Below are 6000 nucleotides of genomic sequence, written 5' to 3' on the forward strand. Positions count from 1 at the left end.
ATAGATTTTGGAGATCTCTCCATGTCAGAACACAGATCTGCCTGTCTCATAACTCCTGGGCTGCGTGCCTTGGTGTGGATCTACCACAGTGTCTTTATTTAACTCCCTCTTTGATGGTGTTTAATCTTTTTTCCTTTTACACGAATCCTCTGAGAACATTCAGGACCACCTTAGAACACTTTCAGGGCTCAAAGCTCACAAAGTGTTCCCAGAGACTGAGCTAAAGCTAAAAGTTGCCTTCTCCTAACTCCTAACTCCCAGCACCTCTTGCTGGCCCAGTTCTAGGAAGAAAATTTGGCCCTGGAGGTGCCATCCATCCTGGCTCCATCTGGAGCTCTCTGGAGCTGGAGGGATCATTCAAGATCTGTCCACCTGGCCTCATTTTAGAGAGGCGGCCACTAGGCTCAGAGATGTTAAGTGTGTTGCACAAGGTCACACAGCACGTCAGTGTTGCTTCTTCTTGGGACCCACATCCAGCTCACTCAGGAAACAACATACTGCCAGTTTTTGCCCCGAGAAGCTCTGTTCCCAGGCTCAGCAGTTGCAAAAGGCCCCCAGGGCTTTGTTTTCAAAGGAGAAATGAAGCGGGAAGTATTTTTAACCGCTGGCCCCGCCCTTGCTCCTGCCTTGCTCCCTCGTGCTTGCTGTCCAGGAAAGGCCGGCTTCACAGTGGCATTGCAACTCATGGAAAACAACAAACGCCCGAAATAGATGATACCCAAGCTCAGGAATGGAAAAAATTGGCTCATGCCTTCAAATGCCTCTTTTAGAAAAAGCCAAGAATAGCTTTCAGCCTTTGGGGACCTGCTGGGGGTGAGGGAGTGAGGAGGTGTGGCGCTGGGACAGGGATCCAGCCAAGATTGAGATCGCCAAGGGCCCAACTTCCAGCCAGAAGAGTTTTGGCCATTTCCCCCCAGGGCACGTGAAAACTAGCTTCCCCAGCTCTGTCCACCCAGGGAGCCATGTCTATACCCAGCTACTTGTTCCCTCTGACCCCCCAGAGCACCCCCACCCTTTAGCCCTGCCCTTCGGCTGAATCGAGAACAACTTCCTTTGTTGGACCAGGCCTGGGCTGGGAGCTCCTCTGCCCCACCAAGGTCCTAGCAGGATGGAAACCTGAGCTTCTGCCCTTCCAGAGCCTGAAGGGTGAAAGCTGATTCCCTGGTGTTGGGGGTGTGTGGGGTGGATGACAAAGAGATAAACTGAGGGTTTGCATCCCTATTCTTACAGCCCAGCTATATGGCCTTGGGCAAGTCACTTGACCTGATGCAGCCTCAGTTTCGTCATCTGGAAAGCAGGGGTAATCTTTCAGTTACTCATTCATCCAACACATGTTGGGTCTGACTACGTGTCAGCACTGGGCACTAGACACTGAGGACATAGCCGCAACCAGAACAAAGTCCCGATCATTTGGATCAGAAGATGTAGCCTTGCTAACCTCAAAGGCTGCAGGGAATTAGCCATTCCTTCTTCACACAGTTATGCAGCCAGCCTGGCGCTAGGAGGGCATAATGCTTTGGGCCAGTGTTTATGAGACCTTATGCCAAGCATCTTACCTTGATGATTTCATTTAGTGTCATCCCAACCCTGTGATGTAGACACTATATTTATCCCCATATTACGGCCGAGGCCGTTGAGGAGCAGAGAGTTTGTGCTGGAGAAGTTCCAAGGCTCATCTGCAAACAGTAAGGACTAAGGAAAAAGGCCGATGGGCCAGGTCACTATTAAGCCCCAGGGACTGGAATAACTAAAGCCTGGTTCTCTGTGTCACTTTGCAATACAAAGTGGTAGGTAGCCTGAGGTCAGTACATAGGCACAGGACAAAGACTTCTTACAACTTGGGGTCTGTGCAGCCCTTTTACTTAAAATAAGATCCCAATTGTCCCTCCAACCCTACGGTGTCCGACTGTCTCCCATTTGACACAGGAGAAACCAAGGCACGTACAGGCTGAGTTTCCCAATCACCGCACAACAGGGGTTTCTGCTCGAGGGGTGCTTATCACGGGCAGGTTGCCATGCTGGACCCCGACTGCACCTGCCGGAGATGCGGGATGCCAGGGTGCGGCGCGGCAGGCCGGCTAGGAGAGAACTACGTCTCCCAGGATGCCGTGCGACGGGCGTGTGGGGCGGGGCCGCCGCGAGCACAGGGCTGTAATTTCTTGGTATTTAAAAAAAAAAAAAAAAAAAAAAGGTAGCAAAAGAAAAGAGAGAAAGAATCAAAGCCTCAAGCGTCATGTCTAGGAATAGCCTCGGAGCCAGGCCAAGTCATTATAGACGATGAGTAATCCGGTTAAGTCATTTCTCTAAACACCATTCCTTGTAAGAGAATTAAAATATCAGTTTACATCAGAGGGGGAGAGGCAGGCTCCAGAGGCCCGGCCGGGAGCGCAGCCAGGAGGGGGCGCGGCTGGCGCGCCGCTGCCGCGCGCTCGGCCCAGCCTCGGGGCGGGGGCGGGATGCCGGGGCCCTGACAGCTGGACCCTGGGCTCGGGCAGGCGGCCAGCTAGCGGGGGGTGGGGTGGGGTGGGGAGCGGCCCGCCAGGCCTCAGTTTACCAGATGGTAAGGGCTTCAGGGAATGTTTGGGGCTGCTCCCTGTCGGAAGAATCGGTGTCCCTCGTGGGGGCAGCCCTGCAAGGTGAATGGTGTGGGGACTAGGCCAGAGGGGGCTGGGGTGCTCTTTTCTTCAGTGTCCCCTATTTCCTCCTGGATTTCAGAGTTCCTGTCTCGGCAACTGCAGGCCTACTGTCGGGGCGAAGGGCTGAGGACTGGCCTGAGGACACGGAGAGTAAACGCGAGGTAGGTGCCCAATTCCCTTAAACTTGCAGGAAAGTCTTTAGGCAGGGAGTGACCACCAGCGCAGCTTTTGGTGTCCTGAGGACAGGGTCATGATAAATTGGAAGTGAGTTGATCAAGGAGCTGCCCCTTCACCTCTAGAGCCTGTTGTCTGAGACCCCTCCAGAGCCAATACAGGAGTTGAGTCCCAGCTGTGAGCCAGTCACAGGTATCCTCCCACTCTCCATAACCCTGACCTGGATCCTTACCAGGTAAGGCCGCTGGGGCCCAGAGACTTCTCCCCCTGCCAAGGCAGCATAGAATAATTGAAGCTTAGAGCCACTGAAGTTTGAGGCAGGCCAGGCCCAGCTCTTACATACCTTAGCTCTTGCAGTGATATAGGTGCTTTTTAAATTAACTAATTGATTAACTAATTAATTTAACGAAAGGACAAGGGGAAGCACAGACAGGTTCACAAGTTCCCAGGGGGCTGCACTCACTCTCACTCTTAGCCCAGCTACTGGAACAGGAGTTGCCCAGGCTCTGAAGCCAGGCAGACTGCTTTCCAGTCCCAGTGCGTGTGCTTGCAGGTGAGCCAGCACGTTACTGGGTTGCTCAGGGTCTCTAGTCTTCAATTTCCCCATGTGTAAAATAGGGTTAGCAGTACCTATCTTACAAGGTTAGTGTGAGGTTAGAAATAACATAGGCCTTCAACAAACGATCATTCTGTTGTGTTGGTAGTGTTAACCCGAACTTGCCTCTGACTGGGCAAATTTGGTGGGCTACTGGGTCTATGGAAGAAAGTAACCAGGATGCCAGGAGGAATTATGAGCAAGGTAAGTGATTCATCTCCAACCTGAGCGAGGTCCATCAACTCCTTCAATTCATCAAGCATGGGCTTTGGGGTGGGGGAGGCTGCCTTATTTCCTGCTCCCCAAATGAATGCATGGGACCTTGCTAACATCAAAACTAAAGCTTCTAGGCTTGGAGTTGTCTGGGACCCATTGGCTCCAAGAACCTAATATCCCTTAGAAGCCTCCCGCTCTCTGGCACATCTCCCCACACCCCATCTCACACCTGAAGGCCAGGCCTCTGTGGTCATCATCTTGGCAATACCCAGCCTGCGACTGCCCTCCCTTCCTGACATCCCAACTATGTTGGAAATGGTGCCTGGCAGGGAGAATCCAAGGAGAACTCAGGTCCAAATGGTCCTGCCTGCACCTCAGGCCCTCCTTTCTTCCCACTCTGCCAACCAAAAGCTCAAATCCCCCACACACCCACTGTACATCCTTTTTTTTAAAGATTTATTTATTTATTCATGATAGACACATTGAGAGAGAGGTGGAGACACAGGCAGAGGCAGAAGCAGGCTCCATGCAGGGAGCCTGACATGGGACTCGATCCCGGGACTCCAGGATTGTGCCCTGGGCCAAAGGCAGGTGCTAAACCGCTGAGCCACCCAGGGATCCCCCCCCCCCCACTGTACATCCTTTCTGCTTCTGTGTGCCTGGGAACACATATACAAACCTACGTACACCTATGCATTTGCACATGTATCCTACATGCAGAGGAGCCCATAGCTCACACAGAGGAACACAAACACATGTGGACACGCTCAACTGCAACACACTAGAGAGATCTCAGCCCCCGAGGCTTCCTTCTCCACATTTGATGCACCATGCTGGCCTACCTTGGATACCAGCAAGGGGACAAATGGTTGTCCAGCCCTCCTGCCTATCCCAAGCTGCCCATTTATGCCTTTGCTTCTTTAGCCATGGGGCTGGCCTCTGGGATTTTGCTGTTGCAACTGACTTGCCTCCCTACCTTGGCCTCAGCAGGCTTTCCAGACCTGACTGTTGGTACTAGCGACAGCTGAAGACAGAAGACTGCATGGAAGTGGCTCCTCTGGCTTCTCTTAGGCATGGCGCTGGCTTGGTGTCCACCCCTCCCTGACAAATCTGGCAATACAGCCACACTGTATTGGGCTGTAGAGGACCAGCTTCCTGGTGCTCTCTGTTCTGTTTCTGACTCCCAGTGTTTCTGTGTGCTGTTTCCTCTGTGCCCAAGTGCCTTCCCGGGCTCAGTAGGGCCTGCCATGTCCACCCAGTGAACCTCTGCTCATCCTCCAAGGCTCCACATGAAGCAGGCATCCATATCCCCTGTGTGTCCCAGGGCTCCCAGCATACAACTCTGCTGTGACATTTGCCACACTGGTGCTCTTGTCACGTCACTCCTATGTCATTATCTGACTGTCCAGCCTCCGCTGAGCCTCTATCCCACAGTTAGGAATGATCCATCCCATCAGCCTACACCATGCTGCTGGCAGAGCCACAGCGCCCAGGCCAATGCTCTGTCAACATACTGATGTTCAGAGGTGGAAGGGACTTGTCTGAGGTCCCGCATTGCTTCAGGAGATCTTAGTTGGTGAAGAAGGAACTGGGAGAGAAGAGGAGCAAGTGGGAGGCCACAGAGGGCGGGCACATAACAGATGTTCAATGAAGATGCGTAGAAGACAATGAAGGAGGGAAGGATGGAGAAAGGGAGGATATCCATTTCTAACCCCTCACCCCCCCCCCACCATGCCCTTCCCCTTCACTGTATAACATCTAGGCCTTCCCTGGAGCAGCACTTCCTATTTTTTTAAAAGATTTTTTAAAAAGTAATCTCTACACCCAATGTGGGGCTTGAACTCACAACCCCGAGATCAAGAATCACATGCTCTACTGACTGAGGCAGCCAGGTACCCCAGCACTTCCTAATTTTTTTTAAAAGATTTTATTTATTTATTCATGAGAGACACAGAGAGAGGCAGAGACAGAAGCAGGTTCCACGCAGGAAGCCCGATGTGGGACTCGATCCTGGGACTCTGGGATCATGCCCTGAGCCAAAGGCAGATGCTCAACAACTGAGCCACCCAGGCATCCCCGCACTTCCTAATTTTTAAGGGCAGAATATTCTATACTTTAGCTTTGAGGTCATACACGTTCCCTTCTTCTTGGAGTTCCAGGGCTGGGTGACTCTGCAAGTCTGTGGTCACTCCATCCCTCTGGCCCCAAGCTGGGAGCTTGGCTCAGAGCCCCTACACTGGGTATCCCTATCCCATCGCCCCTCGGTGGTGGTGGTGGTGGTGGTGGTGGTGGTAGTGGAGGGTGAGCAGTACCTGAGGTCCTGGATCCCACTCAGGGAAGCACATCCCCAATCCCTTCAGGATCTCAGAGTCCCCAGGC

General features: G+C 52.8%; 1 long non-coding RNA gene across 1 annotated transcript; it reads left to right on the forward strand.

Moving 5' to 3' along the window:
- Positions 1-2683: 2683 nt before the first annotated feature.
- Positions 2684-4716, forward strand: LOC129511051 (uncharacterized). Its single transcript, XR_008664742.1, has 3 exons — positions 2684-2797; positions 3515-3609; positions 4609-4716. It is a non-coding gene; the product is annotated as an uncharacterized LOC129511051 (long non-coding RNA).
- The last annotated feature ends 1284 nt before the right edge of the window (positions 4717-6000 follow it).

Source organism: Nyctereutes procyonoides, unplaced genomic scaffold, assembly GCF_905146905.1.
Source record: "Nyctereutes procyonoides isolate TBG_1078 unplaced genomic scaffold, NYPRO_anot_genome, whole genome shotgun sequence".
Classification (NCBI taxonomy): Eukaryota; Metazoa; Chordata; class Mammalia; order Carnivora; family Canidae; genus Nyctereutes; species Nyctereutes procyonoides.